Genomic DNA, 26445 nt, shown 5'->3' with positions numbered 1-26445 from the left:
ATATGTAGAAGTTTCATGGTGGCACATTGATTCTTCCAGTTTGTATAAAATCTTTTGTCCAATAACTATGCTACATCGATACTTTGTCCCTTGAGGAAATTCAGCTGCGTTTCTCAAATGTCCATACCCTTAGTAGAAATATTAGCTTGTATTCATACTTTAGAAATATAATAATAATAGAAAGAATGGAGAAAAAGGCATGAAACAAATATGTGGTTATTTAGGTAGAAGCCCTAATTGGGATATGCAGCTTAGCCCCTTATACTCCATGTAAATCCACATTTGTTGAAAAGAGGCCACACTTTGGCAGGTTTTGTTCGACTACTGAATAAAATAGTGGATTCCCCTGGATTTTCTCCAGCCTTCTGCTATTCATCAGACAGTGGTGATGACAGCCCCCAAAGGTGTTATTTCATGATGCTGTACTGTGGCATCTGGATATGTTTGAACATATCTGTATCATAGCTTCTACAACAAGTCACTTGTTGTTTAAATCACTGTTAACTTAGGTAAAAGTTTTAGAAAGCAGAATATTGTATAGTAACCCATCAGTTTCCAAGTCAAGATACTGGTTGTAATTGAGGAATAAAAAGATCATTGCTGTACAGTATAGCATATTAAAATAGAATAATAAGATACTTAAAAAATTGTTTACTTTAAAGAAAATGGAGTACCTGTGGGTCAGAATGCATCTTTATTTATGTTCTTGCTTTGTTCTTTGTCATTTTCAGAGCAAGGATTGTGATGAGGGAAGAGTGTGTGTAGCTCCTTTATACAGATGCCTGTCACATCTTGGTTATGAGAGTGAGTCTTGCCCATTGCATGACAGTATCAGTCATTCCCTGGATGACTGAGCTCATAAACTTAAACGGTTCCTGTAAAAGCATTTCTTTTTTTCCCTTCAATCCTTAAAACTTACATGTGTCCTCTGACAGCTTTATGCCAGTAAATTTCCATCACAATTTATTGCCATTTCTTTGATGTCCCCAACCTCCTGATCTCTTTCACCTTACTTTTTTTCCCTTTTCTTAATTCAACTACCCAGTATTTTATATGTACAGTCACTTTCTTGGCTTTTTAAGTACTGCTCACTTGGACAGTTGCAAAAGTAGAATTTTCTGGACAACACAGCAAAATCAAATAAAATTCAATTTTACCTGGTCCCAGGCTGACAATAATGCCAGAAAGGCTGCCTATGATACCATATGCCTGTGCCGGCGGGGGCTATTTTGGCCTCTGTACAGTACATATCAGGGCCTATTTTTGATCTCTGTCGAGACCTGGTTGAAACTGCAATTGAATTGGTGTCTCTAAGCTCCTGTCCCCTTAGAGTGGCAGAGTCTGTCCCACCCCACTTTTGTTAAAACCCTCAACGTTAATCTTTAAGCATATTCTTTGTTTAGAACACATTGGGGGTTATTTATAAACACTGGGCAAATTTGCAACTAGGCACTAACCCATTTCCACCAATCAGATGATTGCTTTCAGTGTTGAACTTGCAACTGGCTAAAAAAAGCTAATCACTGATTGGTTGCTATGAGTTACTGCCCAATGTTTATAAATGAGCCCCATTGTTCTTTGTTAAGGCACACAAAGAATAACTGCTATTTATTTCTTGAGTAAAACTGGGCAAATCCTCTGACACTTGGCCCATAAAAGTTTTTAAAAAAGTGTGATTGTTCCTCTTTTTTTAATCCTACAAATAGATTGCTTTTATAAATTATTCACCACAATGATGCCTCTTGTCTCGCTATATAAAATGTGCACGTCCAGCTGCTTTTGCAAGCATTCATTTAAGGCAGAATTGCTAAGCATCTGTATTTAAATATTTTGCTTTGTATCTTACTTATAGTGCAGGTTATAAGCCAGAGTAAGAATGTCCTTCTGAAATGGTTTCTCCTGAACTGTACAATGAAAAGCCGAATAAATATGTGGTCCTATATCCAAATGGCTTCAATACCATTGGACACATTTTGGGGCTCCTTCATCCAATTGTATCAATTGTAATAATATTCCTTTGGCCGGATCATCAGGGTGATGTTCAGTGAAGTAGAGAAATTCTTTGAAGAAGTTATAATTATAATTTGCTTTTGATAATGATTTTATTCTATTTTCTGTTACTCAGAAAACCAGACCACAGTCATTTATATGGTCTAAAGTAGGTCATAGATGTAACAATTACTATCTTTCCTGCAACCATTGGATTCAGCAGTAAACGCTTGCCTTTGAAAGCTCCCAATTAAGATTTTCCATCTTTTGCTAATATTGGTTAGCTTGTCTCCCGCCCAGGGTTGCCACCTTTTAATAAAATTTCCACCGGCAGGTGGAGGGGATGGGAACAAAGGGGCGGGTCGTGACGCCAAAGGGGGCGGGCTGTGACATCAAAGGGTGTGGAGCCATGGTGCGTGATTGGCTAGAAGCCGGCAAAAAGGTGAGTTTTGACCAGACTGGGGGCAGGCTACAGGCTTTTGTTAGGTGTATTACAAATTTACCGGCAGTTACATTGCCAGTAAATTTGTAATACCGGCCTTGGCAGGTGTTTTACCGGCTAGGCCAGTAAAATACCGGCCGCGGGGCAACCCTACTCCCGCCACACACACACTTTGTTTCATACAATAATATCTGTGCGTGTATGGCTACTTAACACTGTGTTTTCAGGATGGAAAAAAACATGGTAAGCAAAATTGCTACATGTACTGTTAGGCTTAAAGTTGCATTGTCATAAAAGATATCTGCAGAATAATTGCTTTTATAGGGGAAACAAAATTGGGTCCACGCTATCATGTGCTTTCAGTGGGTATTATTTTGTTGTAATGGTTTGTCCCGAGAGATGCTCTACAGGAGTTTCTTTACATTCTTCCACCATGTCAAAATTACTGATTATCATGGAAATTAGCTTGAAGAAAGTAATACTTAAACAAATGAGTTTGCACGCATGACTGATGTCACCTAGTCATAGCAGAGAAGTGATGCTTTTACTTGGTACCATTCATTGAGACAGGTTTGTAGATCACTGGAAGAGAGATGAAAGCACTGCAGCACCCCGCTCGTTTAATAGAGACTTAATAATTGCATTTATTAGGAAATATAAAAAAGATGGAAAGCCATTATATAGAAAGCTCTGAGTTATGGGAAGCCCTCCTCTGATCCCTCCATTTGTTTGGCCTTCATGACACGGCCTTGTTCTTGTTCTCTTCTTACCTCACTAATCGTTCCTTCAGTGTCTCCTACAATGGAGTATCATCTTCTCCTCTACCTCTTCTGTTGGGGTTCCTCAAGGCTCTGTCCTGGACCCCTTATTATTCTCCCTTTCCCTTGGCAGACTAATCAACTCATATGGTTTCCAATACCACCTCTGTGCTGATGATACTCTTCTCCTGATCTCAACCCAGAGCTTTTAACTCATGTCTCCTCCTGCCTGTCCCCTAACTCTGCTTGGATGTCACAATGCTACCTTAAATTAAAATGGAAATGGTTCTCTTTCGCCCAATTAACACCTGTAACATCCCTGAAGGATGGTTCCACCCTGTCTCCCCAGGCCTTGGGGTTATCCTATGTTTATCCTAATGTTTATTTTTATTTTTTTTAAAGACTTAAGCTATTGTGATCCAAATTACAGATATACCCCTTGTACAGAAAAACACAAGCCCTGAGCATTCTATATTATATAGATCCTATATCTGTATTATGAACAGATTTCCTATGACATGCACACAAATTCTGGAATATCAGCTGAGATAGTTCTTTATAAATTTAGTTGCCTGTGATTTCCTATGAAAAGTTCTCTATACAATCTGCGTATCCTGCAAGTACCTTACAGTTACATAGACTATTGAGTAATGAGCTTTTGCTCTGTTAACACCAGTTCATTTACTATATAGTCTTTCAATAAATATCTGCATTTTTACAAAATACCCAGTTCAACATCTTTTTTTTATAGTGCTTGCACTCAATAACAGGCAAATTAAACAGCTCTAGTCAATGAAATCAGGCATGGCCAATATACATATCTCCTAATTATATCCTAATAAGTAGTGGAAAATCACTCTAATGCACTCTAGCCATTTTAATCCTATTTATCAAAGGACTTAAAGACCCACAAACTAGAACGGTTGTAAGCCTTCATTAGTGCTTCTATTTGTATGACTCATTAAAAAATGTTTCATTACACTGTGAAGCCAACACCCTATGTCGCTTACATTGTATGGAAAACTTTATCCTTTTGCAGCATTTTATGGTTCCCATCTTGTGACACCATTCCTTTATTTAAAACAAAAAAAGAACTTGCCTGATGAATGTAGGATCCGTTGTTGAAAAGGCCCAGGTCTCCTGTTAACACAATACTTTTATCTGGTAATCACAGCCTGCGGGAGACAAAATAACAATTCATCTGGAAAACGAGATTAACTCATTTAAGGTAGGCAGTGATCAGAGAGAAACACCGTGCTGTTATCTGTCTGAACGAAAGCTTACAGATTTGAGGGCCATTCCGGTTCATAGGCCCCGTGTTCAAGCCAGGCTTGTTGAAAGTAATTGGACCCTGTCAGGGTATGCCTTTGTGAGATATGGAAATTACAATGGAATCCTATTAATCTCTGACAAATCCCCTCTCATCTGATAAAGACTGTATACCTCTTTTCTTCATTAGAACACCTTACTAACCAGTTCAGTTCTCGTTTGCTCTGTTATAACTATAACAAAACTAGTTCCGAAAACAGGATCAGCATGCTTTTAGTTTTAAAACTAAAACTAACATCTTTAAAACTATTGTATTTCCTGCATCTCCCGAGTGTAAATACTTTTCTATATTTATTTTATATCAATCAGAGCATGCATGTCATCGGGGGAATAACAAGAGCATTCTTTCCCCCCCTGCCAGAAAATTCTTCAGACCCCATGAGCATAGGTTCTCCTGCATGCACCTGCCCACAGCCCCTCCCTCCCCACTCAGGCGCGAGCATGTTAATTTAAAGAAGAAAGAAACGGGGAGGGGCATTTGAACACTATAGAGAACACAGAGGTCCTCTATACATACGCCAGTGCATGTCATATGTTTCACATCCATTGCAACAGATAAACGTGTGGTCACCTATTTAAAGGAAAAACTATACCCCCAAACAATGTAGGTCTCTATAAAAAAATATATTGCATAAAACAGCTCATATGTAAAACCCTGTTTCATGTAATTAACCATTTTCTTAATAACATACTTTTTTTTTAGTAATATGTATCATAGGGTAATCCTAAATAACCATTACCATTTTAAGAACTAAGGGCCACCCCCTGAGATTGTGTACATACACAAACCAAAAAATCATACATGTTAGGTCACATCAGCCAATTAAAAGACAAAGTTTTGTTTTTTGCTGCCACATTTCTGTTACAGTTAGAGCTGCAGTATTTCTGGTCCAGTGATCTTTGAAGCCGCACACAGAGCATCACAAAATGATGGCTTAAGGTTAGAGGTGTACAAGGTCAATATTTACTGATATTTATATTCCAGTTGGTTAAGATTCTTTAATAGGCCCCTTAATATGATATACACTTTATTTTGCTTAAGTATTCATTTTAGGGGGTTTCCCCACATGTTTTCCTTTAAATAGAGAGGCATGGACATAAACGAAACCATATGTTTACTGTACTGTAGTTCACGCTATTTGCCAACCTAGCAGACACTTCCATAAACCTTAACATAGGTGGTTAAAGCTTTCTATGAACCAGCTTCATAACGTCACATTGCATACAGTTTTCCAGTAGATAATTTTTCCATTATCTTTTCAGTGTCCCTTAAAAGTTTTAAGATTTAGGAAGCCAAGCAACAGATTCTGCTAAATTTACTGTCAACCATTTTAGGAGCTCTACTTTTGATCTCTACATAAATATTATAGGTGATTTTAGCTGTCAAGTCTGCAGTGTTTGGATGTTGTGGACCAGTACAATCCATACATTCATCTGTTCTCCACTGGTATGTAAAAGCAAAATAAGTGTAAAGAAATTAGAAATAATAATAAACAGAACTAACAAGGGTTTACGTGATGAGCAACCCAGAAACATAACATGAATTATAGAACAACCAGGACAAGCAGAAGGCTGGGGGCAGCATTTGGCATCATGTACAGTGTAGTATTTAAGGTAGGTAGTTAAAAAAAAAAAAACCACTATATAAAAACACATGATGTGAAACATGGAGGGCACTAACTTTCTGTCACAGTCAAAGCAGCAGTACATTTGTATTATCTAAGAATTTCACAACATGCCATTTCACATAATAGAAAATGTTTCTTCTCTTTAGTTTTACCCCTTCTGCTGGCAAAATCATTTGAAGCATGTTTGAAAGCAAGAGGGAACTGAAACCAGGCCACATTACACCGCTCTATCTACCAGGCTGTGACAAATCGTGATTGACAGCCAGAGGGAAAAATAGGCATCAACGTGCACTTTTCATCTTCTTGATAAATGGTACCTTTTTTGATTTGAAAATGCATTTGATGACAATAAGCTTCTATTTTCCATATAGCAGACTAATTCCTACTGCTTGACTGGGATGTGGGTTCAGACGAATAGAAGCAATATGCACAAACGTTTCCCATCTCATCTGGTCTGACCATGCCATTCCACTGCCTCCCGCTGAGCATAAACACATCAAAGTCATGTACAGACAGTAATGTGGTCTTTTACTACCAGTCACGATCTTTCTATGCTATGTGTTTGAACAAAAAGCAAAGCCATTCCTTCTGTCTTTTTTGGATTAAAAAAAAAAAAAAAACGAAAAGTCTACAGAGAGTAAAACTAGGTGCAGAGAGCACTAATGGTTTTCTTTTTAGTTCCCTTCCCTTTAAGTTGCCTTATTTGCACAAGAAAGTAAAAGACATAAATACTATGAGTTTTTTACAAACAGTACATTCTGGAAATATGCTGACAAGATAGACATATATGAAACAGACTTTGTCATCTTTGAACTATAAGATGTCCCATTAATGTATTAGTTTGTCTACATTTGGTCTGCAGATTTCCTTCTTTTTCAGTTTACATTTAAAACGTTCCTGTTTTTTTGTGGGTTTTAGCTAAGATACCAGACAGAAATGTATCGAATGATTATTTGCCATGTTGCTCATTTGCACCCCTGCTGGTAGACTGTCTCTCAAATGTGGAACCCGCGAGACAAGCGAAGTGAGTAAAAGTAAAATACAATTTGCAGTCCATTAAATAAGCCCACCAGATATATTTCAGATTTTGTAGCATGTTGGTCGGTAGCTACTCAAAACTAATGAATAAGGGGGAGGACATAAAACATCCATAAATTTTGCTATAGGGTGGTTACAAATGCCAACCAATCAGATTATTTTTATTCATTGTAGTGCAGTTGAATGATTTAGCTAATTGCCTATTGGCTGCTGTGGTTTACTACTCCAGACTCCGTAAATGTTGATGTAATATACATTTGCATATTATATCAGATTCCAGAATATCTCTCTGCTGTGATTGGTATGTGAAATATGACATCCATTAATAGTATCTCCACATCCACCACAAATCTTCTCACACTTTTAAAGCCATAAGGCCTCTTGTTGATGACTTCACTTTGCAAGCCTTTTAATGCATTTTGGTTTTTACATTCTGAAAACTATTTTATGTCTTTTTACTACTGCGTAAATCTTTACTAGGCAGTCATTTTGCCTCATACGTCTGCATCATATCTCATCTGAAATTATTGCAAGGGAATATCAATATCAATGCCACATGAGTTGTTTAAGATTACTGGGTCCTTTATGCTGATAAGATGTTTCCAGAGATGATTAAACAGTTGGGTTTTATGTTTCTGTTCAGAAATGTGTCTTCACAAATGACGAACGTGCCTGCAAATGACAAGAGTGGAAATTTGGGATTATCTTTGTCTTGATGTGATATGCTGTACATGCTCATCAAGGGAATCACATCTAACATATGGGTAGTAAAATAGAAATAAAACTGCATTGCTTATATGTAAAAGCTGTTATCAAGCACATGGCTATATAAGGGTTATAGGTCATGAGGGGTTCTGGACATATTTATTAACATTAGAGAAAAACATCACTGGTGATGTTACCCATGGCAACCAATCAGATCTTTGCTTTTGGTTCCTAACTTAAAGGTGACAATTCAAATCTATTTGCTTGTCTCCAGTGTTATATAGTGTACCATTTTTTCCTGCACTGAGAGCAAGATTTTATTCTGGCAAAACAAAACGAATGGTAAAATGGTAGCTCTGTTTTGCAGCATCCACAATACATGAGAGAAGTTGTGCGGCACACACATTTTTAGACGTAGCAGAAGAAGTTAGCTACTCAGTTTGGGGACTTTTCCTCAGTACTTTATTGGGTGACAAAAGCTGGACTGCTCCATATTGCTGGATGTGTCACAAGGGTTTAAAGAAAAAGATAAGCCAATTAAAGGAAAACTATACCCCACAAATGAACACTTAAGCGACTTCAAGAGATAATGACGTCAGGAAATAACCTTTTTTATTATCTATCATAACATTATCTTTGAATGCTATTTATAATTTTGCCTTTTACATTACCTTTCTTACTACCCTGTTCCACTATGAAGGGGCTGCTATACTTGTGCTAGCATTAGCAACTCTGACAGGTTAAGAAGGGACAGTCAGGTTAAAGGACTTCAAATAACAATTACTTACAAAAGCAGAACTATCAGTGAAAAACGATCAACATGAACTATAGGTAACTTTTAATGTAGATTCATATTTTGAAAAGAAAATTTTTAGTGTCAGTATCACTTTAAGCCACAGTCAAATTAAGTGGCATATTAAAGAATCTTACGAAACTGTTATATATATTTAAATAAATACTGCCCTTTTACATGTATTGCCTTGAACCACCATTTTATGATTGTCTGTGTGCTGCCTCAGAGATCACCTGACCAGAAATACTTCAACTCTAACTGTAACAGGAAGAAGTGTTTCAGCAAAAGGCATAGCTCTGTCTGCTAATTGGCTCATGTGACCTAACATGTATGGTTTGTTGGTATGTTTGTGTGCACAGTGAATCGTACTATCCCAGGGGGCGGCCCTTATTTTTTAAAATGGCAATTTTCTATTTAGGATTACCCAATTGCACATACTAATGAAAATGTATATTGTTATGAAAATGGCTTATTTACATGAAGCAGGGTTTTACATATAAGCTGTTTTATTCAATATCTTTTTATAGAGACCTACATTGTTCAAGGGGGGCGTAGATTTCCTTTAACTATTTTCATACCATTTTCTTGTTTAAAATTATGACTGTGGTCTATATTGCAATTCAGATTTGGTTCACCAGTTACTGGTCTCCTGTTTAAAACAAACATATTACTGTATTGTAGTGATGGGCGAATTTATTCGCTAGGCGCGAATTTGCGGCAAATTCCCACGATTCCCCGCCGGCGAATAAATTTGCGAAACTGACACAAAAAAAGGACGCCGGCATCCAAAACAAGGCGCTGGCGCAGTTTCGCTAACTTTTTGCCGTTTTGCGAAATTGCTAATTTTCCGGTGAAGCGAAAATCTCCAAATTCGCCCATCACTACAATATTGGTTTTAATGCAAACGTTGTGCCTTTTAGTATGTATGGCTTTGTCCAAAGGTATGGTGACTTTATGCTTTATCACCTTGCAGTATGTATATTCATTAATGTGGTCATATATGTTATGCTAATTATTATGTAAGGTTCATATAGGAGGTTTTACTTGTTATGTTGTACTGAAAACAATAGGATATAATCATACAATTGCATGGAACGTCTTTACACAAAACTTGCTTTTGTCTTTGCGGTTGTCTTTTAACCACATGTAACCAGGCAGTGGCCTTTCTAAAAGTACCATTGCTGTTTATTTTAGATGTGTAAATATATGCATTACATTTACTTTTTCTCTCCAGTTCAGTCATAAAGTGCATATTGCAAACATTTCGTATTATTCAGTCAATGACAAAATATATAAACGTGGAAGCCTTAACCTGATGATAGAATCCACCTAACTGCTTAAAACCATTTTACAATTTGTTTTGTTTTATGTGGTGATTCTTGTTATTCTGCTGATATAGTGCCTATTTGTTCCTTTTTCACAGGTGGTAATGTAACAGAGGACCTCATTAAAGGCATCTGTTATCTAAGTTCATATTTTATTCTGCTTTTAAGAGCACTTCATCTTGAGGGATTAAGTCAAGAAAGAAAATACCATCAATTTTCTTTTATTGCTTTTTTTTGCTCGAGAAGGAAACAAATCTTGCTCTCAGCATTTGATATTTCTAGAGATTTCTTGTGTGTCTTGATTTTGTTAATGGATACAACAGCCCACTATTTGCATCAAAGTTGTACCATGTCACACCAGTTTTAGTTGTGTTTAGCTGAATTGGTCTATTGGCCTGACTGTGATGCGCTCATTCCTTACTGCATTAAAATTGATTTGTTCTGCCAGGTTTAGTAGTTTTGGCAGGTTAGAACTTATGTGGCCTTACCTTTAAAAAGAAAGGGATAAAGTAAATGTATATTGTGGAAATGTTCAAATTGTAGCCTTGGCAATATCTTCTAAAGGCTAACTAAAAAGATAGCTTCTAAAAAGACTGCAACATCCAGGGTAACGTTAAACAGAAATCTGTCTGTTTTATTTACAACTCACAGGTTTATCCTCTGTAACCATACAGGCTGGTTCTCTTGCTTGCCTTTTTTATAAAGCTTTAGCCACCCTTAAGATAGATGCAATAGATGCAGAGATCCGATTGTACGATCGGACTTCCCCATCTCCCGACCTGCCACTAACCATTCAGATCAAAGTTTTACCATGCCGATCAAATAAAGTAGTAAAAGAACAGATCAGCCAATGTTCTGCCCCTGACAGCAATCGTATGAAAGTTATGCCCGACAAAGCTAGTGACAGTCTCCCACTGAAAATTGTACGATTAGCAATACACGCAGAGATATTATCGGCAGCCGACAGAAATTTTCTAACCTGTCCGATCGACCAAACGACCGATCCCTCTTCACACACAGTCCGAAAATCGTACGAATCCTCGATTCGTACAATCGGATCTTTGCGTCTATGGCCAGCTTAAGGCAATTTATTCCACATAAACTTATTCTTGATCGAAAATATGTGCATTGCTGTCCTCAAAGGAGTGCCCTTTATCCTTTAGATGTAGATACACTCCCGAGTCTTGTCCTGATGACTTAGCTCCTATTTTGCGCTATTGACTAATAGTTTTTATTCATTCATGGACTAGTATGAAACTTAACCTGAATGTGAGAGGTATCTTTGTTGACCTCGCTTTCCCATTTTGCCAGTTTTTTTCCAAATATGGCATGTCTTCTCTATCAATATCTTACCATCTAGATATCCTTTCTCCCAGCTAATCAGACTAGAAATTCCCCAAAATCAGGCTCCGATACCATTGGTTGATATGGATGGCAAGCATGAATTATAATAGTTACGTTATTTTCTCTGTGAAACAGACTGGATTTTTTTCTCACATAAACAGACCCCATGGAGAAATTCTAGAGCAGATTCACAAAAAGGTGGATGCTGTCAAAACATGTAAAATAATATTGAAAAAAGTTTGCCCATCTATATTACTTATACTCATTTGACAGTGAGGCAAAATAAAGGTGATAAAGCCTATTGCTTATATATTGCTAACATGTGACATTAAAAAACTCAAAGCATTTATGCTTACGTGATGGGGAAATTTTGCCAACATGATTTGGCAAAACATGCAAACTATTTACCCTGTCTTGCTTTCCTGGAAACTCTAATGAGGAATACGTTTTGAGTATTTTTTAATAGATAAATCCATTCCCCAAATAATGTTTTTATGGCTGTCTACTAAAGAGCCAGGTGTTTCATGGGATAATAATCAGGCCTTGCATGAAATAATAGAACAATTGCAATTCCAACCCACACACCCCCGGCCTTCCAATTTGTAACTGCCCGGTGCTTAATGATGGAGGGATCGGCACCCTTTCAATCCAGAAGATAAGTAATTCACTGGCACACGTGGCAAGTGCAAGCAGGGACAAGCCCTTGTGGTTTACTTGTGAAGATGCAACGTTTCGGGTTAATCACCCTGTTGAATTTTCACACTGCCACGTGTTCCAGTGCATTACTTATCTTATGAAATAAACGACGCCTTCTGACCTTCATGAGTCCAAAACCATTGTGTTATTTATTTATTCTGCTAATAACTGCTAGATGAGATGAACACATTGGCTTTGAATTTTAAAGTATTCTTACAACATTTTCATGATTCTTCATTGTTTCTTTATATATAAAAGGAAGCATTATCTTTGAAACCTCTTAGATGTTACATTTTAAGTATGCTTCTGCATAATAATTGTTTTGTTCTCAATTTTATTTGGAAGACACTATCTATCAAACTGGAAGTCCTGAAATTCTCTTGATAGAAGTCTTTATCCATTAATTTCATGTAATTATGCTCCCTGCTAATTTTATTCATGTTATGACATTTCCTAAAGCCTCAGATACACAGTTAAAAAAACCCTGCCCCACAAAAATACATGTTTTCATACTGTAAGAGCTGTGCCCATAAATCAGTCTGGAATACATACCTATGCTTAATGAGTCAAGTTCCCAGTATGCAATGTGTTTATAAACGTGTGTGTTATATGACAACCCTCAGGAGTTTCTATTAAAGGGCACCTATCGTAGAAAAATTGTTTACCCATGGGAGGTGTAGTTTAATAAAGCCCACAGTTGGGAAAACAATACCATTGCCTCCCACACCAGGAAGGAGCAGTGTGAGATATTTTGGAGCACACGTGTTCCAAAATGTTATGTAGCACACATGCACTCATATATCATACACTCAAAATGATCAAGCCATGGAGCACATGAAGTGGCATCTAACCATCATCAATTTGTCTTGAATTGTTTAAGATTCTGATAAGCAAAACACAATAAAGTTAATGTGTTTTTTTTAAAGTGACAGTGCTACTTTTTTATTTGCTCATCTTTTTCAAAGCACAATACATTGGAGTCTATGGGCATGTTTTCACAATGAAAAATGCTGCACATCACTAATTCTGGACATTTTAATTAATATAAAACAAAACATATAAACACATACAGTATGCTTGTACTTTAACAAAGAACCATCAGTTACAGTATGACCTGAAGATAAAATCATTTTTACATTTTAGAGGAACCACAACATTCCCATTTAATACTTACAACTTGACAACTATTAGCAATCTATTAGAGATAATTTTAAAACAGTGTCTAGATAAATGGGACCTTGCTTTGGCATAAGGTTTAGCCATTACATAAGAACACACTTGTGTATGTGTGCATGCATTTAGAAAGATCAAATGGCAGTGTAAGGAAGGGTGAAATAGGATTAAGAATCCCAAATGATTACTCAGTTGTAAAGTAATATTGTTACTGAAACCTCATCAAATGCTACAGTATGGAGGATATATGTCTTTAAATGGTAATTGCTTTGACAGCAGTTTGTAGTAATCTGTAAAGTTGTTTTTGTTTTTTAGTGATTCAAATATTTTAAACCTTACTGAAGGTAGGAAAGTATTTGTAGGTTTGTATTTAGCAAGGAAAGGTGAGATGAGATGGTAATAACCAGTCAAACAATACTTCCAATAAGAAGGACGACACAGAAAGCCTTACAGCACCCGTTTGCACCCTAATCCTCTTAATTTTAGAGTACAGGTATGGGATCCATTATAGAAAACCATTACCCAGAAAGCTCCAAATTACAGAAAGGCCAACTCCCGTAGACTTCATTTTATCCAAATAATCCAATTTTTTTAAAAATGAATTCCTTTTTTCTGTAATAATAAAACAGGACCTTGTACTTGATCCAAACTAAGATATCATTAATCCTTATTGGAAGCAAAACCAGCCTATTGGGTTTATTTAATGTTTACATGATTTTCTAGTAGACTTAATCTATGAAAATGCAAATTACAGGAAGATTTGTTATCTGGGAAACCCCAGGTTCCAAGCATTATGGATACCATGTCTCATACTCAGGGTCGGACTGGGGCGCCCGGGGCTCGCTAGGGCTGCTGCCCAGTGCCCCCCTCCGGACCAACCCAGCCACCCCTGCCGCGCTGTCTTGTGCGCAGGCGAGCACTGTATTTTCCGGGTGGCCCTGGCAGGAAGGAGTGTCGTTGTGTGTGTGTACTTGTGCGCTGGTGCATGCACGCACTAGGTTTTTTCGGGTGCCTGCAGCAGGAAGGCGCCTGGAAATTGTACATCTGGGTGTGGATCTGGGGCCTACTGGGTTTTTTCCCAGTGTCCCGCCTGCCCAGTCCGACCCTGTTCATACTATACCTATAATAATCGTGCTATGTAGGAACACATTGTCAAAGATTGTAATGAATGAAGAGAGCAACATTTCAGGAAACTGTCTCCCTTGCACAACTGTAATGTACACTACGGGGGTTATTTATCAAAGGTCAAGTGTTAGAGTTTCTTTTACCAACTCGAATGACCTCAAAACTCGAATTGTATCTTATTCAAGAAAAAACTCAAATGGCAAAAACCAGAGTTGACGAGTTCGAGTCCCGCAACCTGAAAACTCAAATTGATCAAGGGCAAAACCCTCAGAAAAAAACTCGAACATCAAGCAGGCTGTTAACCTCTTTGAATAATTGTAGGTGGTGTAATTTCTGATTTGTGAGATTTCCAGGGTCGAGGTATAATAAATCTGGAATATTAGAGTTTTTAAAAAAAATCTATTGATTTGAGGTTTTTTTTTAACCCGATAATATGAGTTTTGACCACCAAATACAACTCAAATACTCAAATTTTATGGAAAAGAACAACTCAAACCTTAATAAATATGCCCCTATATGGGGTTGGTTGGCTGTGCATATTTATAATGTGTCCCAATGGATTTGGATGCCTTGGGATGCTGGGAAATGTAAGTATTCTACGTTAAAGCACTGTCGTACAATGGTTTTGCTAGTGCGTATCTGCCCCATATACTGTAGCTATGCCTTTTGATATGCTCTTCTCTGTTTGATTTATTTTTCATTATTAAAGGGGAACTCCACAAAAACAGCTTTTTGAAAAGTAAACAAGCAACTTTCCAATATACATCAATAAAAAAATGCAAACTTTTCATGATTTGTAATGGTTTGGAACAGTTCCCTAAGCCTAGCCCCCTGCTCTCCTTCTGATCTCTCTGACTACTTTGCTGAGCTGGCTGACTACTGCTACTTGTATGAACAGCCAGCTGTCCTTAGGCAAGGCCAGACGTGGCGTTTTTACGTTGCTTTTTAAAAAAGCTCAGTTGGGTGTAAATACGCATAAACTGCACTACCACTGAAACGAATGGAAAACGCACTATGTCAATTCTCACAGGGTGCTTGCAAGCTGAAATCCGCCACAGGATGCCAGTATTGGCATTTTTTTTAGCAGAAACACCAATACGTCAAGAAACTACCAAATCAATAGACTCTATGGGATCTGCAAGTTTGAAACCACACCATATGGCGTCCAAATTCTCGTGATATAAATGACGTATATAAGTTTTTATGGCTGGTGATGTAATTACATTGTGTATTTTGCATGTAAATAGTTTTTCTATTTCTAAATAGCTTTTCTATTTTTTATTTCCAGCCAGCGGAATTATGGGGAACGAGAACAATTATAAGTGCATGTTGGGAAAAGAAACCTATGTGCTGAGAAACGCATAAAAAATGCATGTTGGTCACGTGTAGTTTTAGTGGCGTATTTACGCCCGACGGAGCTTTTATTAAAACGCAACGTAAAAATGCCATGTCTGGCCTTGCCCTTAGACCACATACTCCAAACCCCACAATTCCCTGCACACGGGATTTCAATAAAGAATGGAACATATGGGTTAAGGTGGCCATAACTATAAGATCCGTTCGTTTGGCAAGGTCAACAAACGGATCATGACCCGATATGCCCACTAACGGCTGGGCGTTATCGGATGAATCCGAACGATCGGCCCTGTATGTAGTTCCTGCATGCTGTCTGTAAGCTGAGGAGAAGTTTTTACAATTTGTAACATAAGTGTTTAGTCCCTCCTCCCCTGCCAGGATTTCAAATGATGCAGAAAGAGAAGAACTGTTAAACAGCTGGATTTCAGCATAGAAAATGGCATTTATTCATACTTTTTAAAGAAACCGATAACGATGATGGGTATATTAGGGGTTTCTGCGTTATGTGGGCCTCTTTATCAAATTTTGGTTTGGAAGCCGGAGTTCCCCTTTAAAGAAAACAAGCAAAGCATGGGGTTGTTGATTGTAATTATTTATACACTCATGGGGGAAACTAAACACACTGAGTCCTCAGTAACCTTTTCTTGGGGTTGATGTTAAGTGAAATGACAATTTAGAAAATTAATATAGCTGCATTAAAAAGTGTTGTTTTGTTATTGTACGACTAATTGTTTGCTAATTGCCACTTTGGCATTTGAAGGATTTCAATATTGGTTTTGTCATCCACTACATTTTAGGTGTGGTTATTGCTCTTGTTGGGTCTGATGTCTCCCATAGGCTGAGTAGTAGTCTAGCTGCAGCTTTGTGGTATGTGGTGTTCTAACAGATTTTGACCTCAAAACTTTTATTAGTCTAGACAAGCTGCATTTGTTCTGCATCACATTCAGAGCACAATGATATCTGAAGGCATGAGCATGTCCTCATTATTTTATTTTTATCTGCACTTCTGGTGCATTGCTTGTACCACGGCAAACAGTGGTGCTATTATTGAAAACACATATATAATTACATATTATCTTTTAATATATAATTGCATTAAAATATGAATATATGTATTTGTGTATATTATCCCAAGTATCGAATATGTGTCACAGTAGAATTTCCCCTGAGTGTCCTTCACAGCAAACACTCGTAATACAATCGCCAGAACTCTCTGGTGTCACATGTGGCAGTTAGACTGCTGGGCTGGGGGCAATCTGAGAACAAGGTAGACACAGAGCCGCCTAATGCGTTTCGTCGCTTGGCCACGACTTCTTCAGGGGCGAATGTCACTTATTATGTTTTAAGCTTGTTTCCTGAAATAGAAATTCAAGTCTTTGCCAGAATACGCTTGGGAAATCATTCAGCCTTGGGGCACTGCTTGAAATGACTAAATTCCCTTTGCTAAATTTGCAGTGGACCCTAAACTTATAACACACAGATGCTGAGAAGGAGAGACCAGGTGAGAGGTCTGTAGGACAGCTGAGAAGACTGACATAGTTACGATAAACTGTTTTATTCTTAAACAGGTGTTATTGTGGAAGAGCGATAATAGAGATTTGTTTTTCTGTTTAAAATATAAAATGTGTATAATGGTAGGATTGATTTAGACACAAATTATAATCCCAAACAATGAAGGTCTCTATAAAAATATATTGCATAAAACAACTCGTATGTAAAACACTGCTTCATCTAAATAAACCATTTTCATAAAATGTACTTTTTTTATAGTATGTGCCATTGGGTATTCCTAAATAAATTGCCATTTGAAAGGGCAGCCCTCTTGGAACATATGATTCATGGTGCACACAAACAAACAAGGGCACACATACATGTTAGGTCACGTGAGCCAATAAATGGATAAAGTTCTGTCTTTTACTCCCACACTTCTTCATGTTGCAGAGCTGAATTATTTCTGGTCAGTTGACCTCTGAGGGAGCACAGCGAATATCATAAAATGGTGCCTCAAGCACAAAACCTTGCTCATTTCTTTAAAAAAAAAAAATTGATCTCATTAGACTGAGCATATCATCTGACAATAATTTCAGATTATTTTACAGTCCACTCACATCCACTTTCCACTCCTTAACCTCCTAAACACTGGATGAAGTTAGCAAACTTCTAGCCTGCTCAAAACCTACCATACCATCTCACCTCCTTTACCCAATCTCTGATACACTCTCTCCTGCACTTAGCCACCTATTTAACCTTTCCCTTTCTATTGGTACTTTTCCATCTTTATTTAGACAAGCACTAATCACTCCTATTCTCAAAAATACCTTCCCTTGATCCCTTCCCCCCCCCATATACTTGGCCCAAGGGCATCAATCAGTATCTACACTTCCCCATAATTCGAACAGCCATATACAATAATGTTTTACAAACTTGCCTGTCTCTGTGTTTTTAGTTGTTTTTGCTCCCGTTCCACATTGCCTGATGAAGCAGGAAATGCCTGCGAAACGCGTTGCAATACTGTTTTGTGAATAAACTATTACTGAAAATTACCACTTTCGTTGGTGTTGGCTTGGAGGAGGTAAGTCCACTACTACCTCCTCTGAATTACCCATTGGGTTTTTTAAGTGTTTTTAGCTAATTTTATCCTTTTGGCGCCTCTGTTTTGTTTTACTACTATATCGAGTCCACCCCGAGTGGAGGGGTATCATCCCCTTTTTCTTCTTCTACAGAGAGCGACTTCTTATTCCTGAGTGGCGTCAGGATAATCTCCCCACCTGCCTATACAGTGGTTGCCTATCGGTAACCCTGGTTTGTGAGTATTAACTTGTTTACTCTACCATTACTCCTTGTAAAAGCATATTACACTATTGGGGCTCTTGGTGTTCCTTTTTGTCTTCATCCCCTTGATCCCAGCTCTCCCACCAACTATTGTCCAGTTTCCATTCTTCCATTCACATACAAATTGCTAGAAAGGATTGTTTTCGAACGCCTGGTCCAGCATCTCACTCCCAACTCCCTTCTCCGCCCCATGCAATCTGGCTGCTCTTCTTCTACCATGTTTCTACTCTCTGTTGGAGATTGTCAAGGCTCCTTTATACTGATGACACCCAACTCTACATATCTACTCCTGACCTCTCTTTTTCTGTTCTTTCCCAAATTACAGACTGCCTTTCTGCTATCTCCTCCTGGTTGTCACAGTGCCATCTGAAACTGAATCTTTCCAAGATCCTCCCCTGTCCCTCACAGTTAACAACATCACCTTTCACTTGACCACACAGACACGCTGCCTGGGAATTATTTTAGACTCTTATCTGTCTTTTTTTTAACCACACATCCAGACACTCGCGAATATTACCTGAAATGGCTGTATCTCAGTTCAGATACAGTCAAAACACTTATCCAGTCTCTTATCATCTCCTGCCTTGACTACTGCAACCTACTTCTTGCAGGTATTCCAACAAGTCACCTTTCAGAACTCCAGTCTGTTCTAAATGCTGCTGCTAGACTCATTCATCTATCTCACCACTCAACTTCGGCTGCTCCCCTGTGCATATCCTTTCACTTGCTCCCAATCTCCTCCAGAATAAATTCAAACTATTAACACTCCCATTAAAGTCCCCTAACACTGAAGCCCTCCCTACATTTTATCTTTAGTCTCAAAATACTTTCCTTCACACAACCTTCACTCTGCCTTGAGTTGTCAGACTCTCTCCTTTCTACCAAAGTTTCCTAAAGAACCACCTGTTTAGGGAAGCTTATTTATTGTATCTTAATTTAATCAGTGATATTATAAATCACAAATTTGTTTCTAAAATCCCTATGTCTCATTTGTACCCAAACCCTTTAGTTTGTAAATGCTTGTGAGTAGGGCCCTCTAATCCTATTGTACTCTGTAAACCCTTGATTGTTATTAACTGTTTGTTCCCTGTTTGTTATCTAAAGCACTGAGTAACTTGACTGCGCAATATAAATAAATAAATTATGATGTTTATGATGATGATGATGATGATAAAAGGGTCAATATTTACTATGTATATTCCAGTTTGGGAAGGTTCTTTAAAAGGCCACTTAATATGATATAAACTGCTGATTAAGTGTTAATTCTTGGGGTTATCATTTTCCTTAAAGGCAGAAAGTGCAGGGGCAGAGGTGACTCTGTGGAGGAGGTTGAGCAGTATTGCATTACAAAGAACTTAGGTAGAATATAGTTAAGTACAAATGTGGAGAATTGACTTTAGTGAGTGCTACTTAGTCTGTGGATGGCTAAACCTACCATGGACAGGACTAGACTAGTAAATCATGCAGTGTAGCACTGTTTCCCAGATATGGTGTATAGCTTACTTGGTGTAGATATGGCTACAATGGTTGCTTTTCTGCACTTCAACAATTCTCTGATAGTTGTCAAGCGTTTAACCATTTTTGGAGCTCTAGTCTAGCAGCATTAGGGTTGTACTCTTATAGCAATATTGCATAATAAAACTTCCTTCAGCTTTCCAGTTCGCTATCACTATTAAAATGCAAGAACTCTCCAGTGAGAATCCCACCTGATCCCTATTAATATGGCTTTGCTCTTGCCCCTTGAGCTGGCAAACATTTTTAATACGGTAGTATATTGTCAAGAAATGGTCTAGAACATTACATTACAGACCTAGAGGTCAAAGGAACATAACTTCTTGGTAAAGCAATACTGTATGGCCTGTGCTTGAAAGACAAATTCGGTTTTCTGACACAAATCTATTGTAATGAAGTTCCCTAAGAGTCTGTGTAAGAAAAAAAAAACTTCAAGCTTTTATGTTTGTTTTTTTTTCTCCTTTCCTAGAGTTTATTTTCAGCCATCTCTAATCGTACTTTCTCAGGCTGCCCTCCTCGTTAGTTTAAAACCCACAAAGCTTGCAGTGTATGTGGAATAGACAGCAATTACTATCCCATAAATTTAAAGTCCATTGGGACTTGGCAAAGCTGTGGAGCTGCACTGCTAAGCTTAGCGATAAAACATGCTCAGATATAAAAATGACCTGGTCAAAGCTATATTGAAAATAATATGTTTGGCTCCTCTAACGGCCATTCTGGCTACATTCTTAGAATGCCCCATGCTTTGTGTGTTTTATTGCTTGGAACATGGTTATCTGGGCTTTTTATAGTGCTTAAGAGTCTAAGCATTTTGCAGTTGTAAGGCAATTAGTATTTGAAGCTCAGTTTGTTATACACATATGATTTAGATATTTGTCAATAGCAGTGCTATGCCGATGTAGTGAACAGCATTTACCTACAGCTGTAGTTATTTTTAAAGGGGTCGGCTAGCGTTTTCTGCATCTGGTTTTGTTAAACAGTAACTTTACTGGTTGGGGGTCAAAGCAGAACATTTTGAGTTCCATGTTCCTCTTAGCTAGAGCTGCAGGAATCAAAATGGCCTTGCCCACTGCCACCTGCATCCTATTTATTTGAATGGAAAATTTGCAGCCCAGGACAGACAATAATGTTGTCCATTACTAAGCAATCATGTATCTGTCATAGGCAGCACAATGAATGGGAATTCAAAAGAATGGAACATGGCTGCAATTGGATGAGAGCTTTCTAATTGGAGAGTATTGTGTAATTTAAGGTGAATCCAAGATATGCAGCTTATAGCTTTAATTACACACACTTTATACAATATGCGCCATACATTTAACAGACAAATATGCCAATATAGGTGATTTATCACATATCCAGCTTCAAAGTTGAAACTATTGTAAAAATGTTTATTTTCAATGGAGTAGTTCACTAGGCCTCAAGGGACTCCACCATTAGTGCAAGATTTCAGATACATGCATTCTGTCTCTTTTAATACTATATCATTGCCACAGGTTTTACAGTTTACACTACAATCCAGGTGGACTACATAACTACAACTTAACTGTTAACAAGGTTCTAAAATTGGTTTATAGTGATTGACTTGCTTGGTCTTCCCTAGTAACTACAACTGGGTGGCTAATTCATATTACTAGACATTTTGTCCCTTTGTTTAAGTCCTGCAGGAGTGGTGCATTCAACTGAAAGGTACGTATCACATGAAGCAATTGGTTGAAAATATGGCTAAAATGAAATCCCCACCACTGTTGTACTGTATACCTCAGAGGTTTAGTAATGTGCTTTTAACTGGGCTAACTGATTACCCAGATCCCATCCAGTGCTTCGCCAAGTCAACAGGGTGCCCTAGGCAACCCAGCAAGCCAACTTATTCCACTAGGGTTACCGGGGCTGGTACTACAAATTTACTGGCAAAATAATAGACAGTAAATTTGTAATAAATACTCAATCTGTCCCCGGCCTGCCTGTAATGTGCCCATTTTTCCTCTCCTTAGTTGTTACATTTACAAAATCCACAGTCAATACATCCTTTATGATAGGCCTTTGCCCACCGAACATCACAATCCCACCCCATGTGAAACCATAGCCCTGCCCTTTGATGCCATGGAAAGCCCCTTGTAGAGCCTCCTCGAGCCCCTGCTACACACACATGCACACGCGCACACACATACCCCCCCCCTCCCTTACTGGAGGGACAATGGCTAAATTAACTGATGGACAAATGTTAGGAGTGAATAAAATAAGAGGGTGAGTATTAAATCATGGGTGAGGTTTAGGGAATACTGAAGGGAAGAATTTTAAATTACATGGGAAAGAGGACAAGATGAATGTCTTAAAAGTTTTATTACTACCTTCTGCCAATATTTAAAGTAATGTGCTGTCCTTAAAGGAGAAGGAAAGTCTTTGTGCGCTTGGGGGGTGCCAAAAGTTAGGAACCCCTGATTGTATATGCTTACCTGAAACCCCCGACCGGTGCTCGTATCAGCAGAAAACTGCACCGGTCCAGGGGTTCTTCCAGTGAGCACCACAGAACGATCAACTCCCTTCTTCTTCTCTTCTGCGCGGTTGTGAATGCCAAACTTTTACAAAGAAGTCGGCTATTTTGTTCTACTGGGCATGCTTCTGCCCTGGGAAATTTGAAGAAAGAAGAAGAAGAAGAAGGAAGCTGATCTCTCTGTGGTGCCTGCTGGAAGAACCACCAAACTGGTGCAGTTTTCTGCTGGTAGGAGCACCAGTCCAGGGTTTCAGGTACGTATATATAATCACTTGGGGGTGCCTAACTTTTGGCTCCCCCAAGTTAACTCTGCCTTTCCTTCTCCTTTAAGGGGCATTGGGCTGTATGTAATGCCCTGGAGATGTTCCAGCTTTCTTACTAGTGATACAGAGAGCCTGGGATGGTAAAGCATAATCACACCTGCTCATAAACATAAATATTTTTGCAATGAAGAGGCCTTTCTAATATATCCCTCGTTTATGTTTTTTTCTTATTCAATACATAGTATTGTGAAGTCATAGCAGGGAATCCAAGTGTTTTTCATCTCCTTCTGTCTTCAGCCAAGTCTCCATCTGGCAGTGTTTAGCTTTTTTTTATTATTAGGCAGGGCTTCTTACCAGGCTGGCCTCTTCAGGTGCAGTGCATGGGGATTTATCCACTTCTATCATTCTAACCAGCTTTACTGAGAACAGCTGTTGTATCGCATAGGTCGGCTGATGACCCATATGACATACGACACAGCCTCGGCTTGTCCTACAAGATGTAGACAATAGAATTGCTTGTGTTTTGTGTGAAAGCAGCTGCCCTTAATGATTTGTTTTCTAGTTTACACATCCTATCATTTACATTGTTTACTTGTGCAGTGCATTCCAGTTTTGAATACATTAAGCAATAAGGCTATTGGTGCTATAAAATTATGTACTGGAATCAGAATTGTCAAAGAAAAGGCCTTTATCAATAAGTGCAGTTCTCTATTGAGTTAAGGCAATAAAAGTAGCAACATTTATAAAAGGTTTAGTAACCCACTGCAACTAACCAGTAAAGGCAACCCAACAGATGGATACCATCTAAGGGTCCATACAAATTCAATTTTTATCTTTGTTTAGGTCAATACTCTAGGACTAGGTTGAATCACTGGAACAAAAGGAAATAAAAAGGTGCTGTGGCTTATCGTCACTTCTTCAGCTATCAATGCACCATTCAGATTAAATTTACACACCTATCTGTAGTATGCAGATTTCTCTTTGAATAGTTTGCCCAAAAAATGAAATATACCAAATATATACAACAAATATACATACTATACAAATATACCAGACATTTTTTTAAAGCACCTGCTTTAAGGCCACTGGGAACAACATCCAAGCGGTCGCAGAGCAATATGTTGGTAGGTAGGTAGCTGAAAGGGATCTGGGATCCCTAATTGTATGATAACATTACACTCACATGTGCCATTAACCCAGCTTTGCAGTTAATTGCATTCTTATTCTAAGTATTGCCAATAATTCTGCTTATGGCCTTACTGTACATTAACCAAAACTGTATGCGTTCACCACAATAGCAAAATGGCTCCCATTCTTTTTTTCTCATATTATAGTGCTCTTTTTTGTCAACTTTAAACGTTACCTGCTTCTCTTATTATAATATACTCCTTAATTCACAGCACACCATCTGGCCTGTGGATATTAAAAGGACATCTTTTACTCTGATCTATTCACCATGGAGGGAAAAAATGAACTTTCGGAGAGGGTAAATGCTGATTTTCTTTATCATTCCATTTACCCTCTACATGAAAATAAAATATCTGTGTTTTCATCCGGCTTGCATTCATGGAGCAACTTTTTCTTTTTTTTTTCCCTTTTCAAATTTGGATTGATTGTCTGTGTAGTTTCTCGTTTAGACCTGTTTCCCCCCCACCCTCTTCATCTCAGCAGCAAATAAATATATTACAATAAGCGGTGAGATGTATAGTACAGTATAACAATGATAAATGGTGTTGTGTGTAATTTTTCAACTATTAACATAAAGTAATATAAACTGAAGGACACTAGTCTATTGAGAGAGTTAGTAACTAATGTTCCATATCAGATGTGGACAATGTCAGGACTGAATACAGATTAGGCAGTGTCCTTTTCTCCCTGGGGGAATTAAACTTTGAGACACCACTGACTGCCAGTGGCTTTTCTGCATTTTGTTGGTGCCTGTGGTGCCTTTTTTGGTCTATTAATTCCAAAGCCCTAAATGACAATGTGAGTAAAAAGCATTTCCAGAGGGATGCATTTCATTTATGTATTCTTGTTTCTACAATACCTATTCATTCCATTTTGTCACTAACTGTTTAAAAATCGTGTAGATTGCCTGTATTTCGTAATTGACCAGAGCATGTTCTCGTTATAGCAGATTAGATGAGCAGTTTTAAAAAATTGTAAAAAGCTGAAAATCTAACTCGCTGTGGCTTTCAAGCTTGAGAGCATCTTTTATAAAGATCCACCTTTTCTGAAACCATCTCTGTACAATGCAGAGCTTTGAGAACTGCGTGCTTGTAAAACCATCTGAGAAAGGCTGTTCTGTGTTCCCCTCTCTCCGAAGGCATTAGACAAGAAAGACTGCTTTATTTTGTTTTTAAGTAACTTTCCCATTGGAATGATCTATAATTGTGGTTAAAAGCCCTGTGTTGGTGTGCCTTGTTAAGAAGTATAATTAATTAGATTTCTGTCTTTGGGTTTTAGCAACCCCTAGGAATGATGAAAAAAATGAACCACTTGTAGAACAGCTTAATTCTTTATGTGTGCTTTTCTATATATAAAGAATAAGAACCAATCTTTAAGTGTGAACACATTATATGAGATGGCTTAAAAATATAATAAATGAATATATTGCATAGAAATCTCAACATGCCACATTCAAGGCTGCCCTAACGAACAACCATAGTCAAGGCCTAGGCTTCAATGTAGATATTTCAAAATTAAAAAAAACATTCTAAAATGGAGCATTATGCATTGAATTAATTTGTTAATGGACTCTGGGCTTTATACCGTCTCCCAAGTAGCATTTACCTGCTCTTGATTTTTCCTTCAGTGAATGGAAGTTTAAAGAGAAATATGGGGCAAATTCACTAAGATTCGTAGTTGCGCCAGGCGTAACTTCGCCACACTTCGCCGCACTTTGCCACACTTCGCCAGGCGTAGTTTCGCCAGCGCTTCGCAAATTCACTAAAATCCGAAATTGCGCTCAGGGGTAGCGTAAGGTTGTGAAGTTGCGATAGCGTTGATTCGCTAAGTGAAGCGAAGTTACGCTAGCGAAGGCTAATTTGCATACAGCGCCAAATTCAAATTTCAATGGAGGAATACGTATCAGCACTACAAATGCCTAGAAAACCTTCAAAACATCAAATAAAAATTTTATTTTGCCCTACACATGTGCCCACTGTACAGGTAAGTTGCCATGAGTCAGGAAATGTAGGGGGGAAGGAGGGGAGCCCCAACAATTTTTTCGATCTTTTTCAGCCTATCACCCATAATGTAGAAAACACGCCAGCGTTTTTTGGGACTTAGAAAAATTTTTGACTTTTTTTTGAAGCAATCCCTATCTACTCTATTGCGCTTCGCCTGGTCTGAGGTGGCGAAGGAAGTCTAGCGTAAAAGGTAGCGTTCAGTACACTGCGCGCGTTAGTGAATTTGCGTAGTTACGTCCGTAGCGAAACTTCGCCAGGTGTAAGGGTGTGAAGTAACACTAGTGTTCGGCGCTTCGGCGCTTAGTGAATTTGCCCCATTGACACTAGAAATTAAACTCTCTTTTTTTACATCTATCATAATATTGCCTTTGAAAGCAACTTATAACTTTGCCATAAAGTATTTGCACAATGCTTTTACATTACCTGTCTGATGCCACATGTTACTGTATGAG

This window comes from Xenopus laevis, chromosome 4L (assembly GCF_017654675.1).
Source record: "Xenopus laevis strain J_2021 chromosome 4L, Xenopus_laevis_v10.1, whole genome shotgun sequence".
NCBI classification, from domain to species: Eukaryota; Metazoa; Chordata; class Amphibia; order Anura; family Pipidae; genus Xenopus; species Xenopus laevis.
This window is presented reverse-complemented; position numbering follows the sequence as displayed.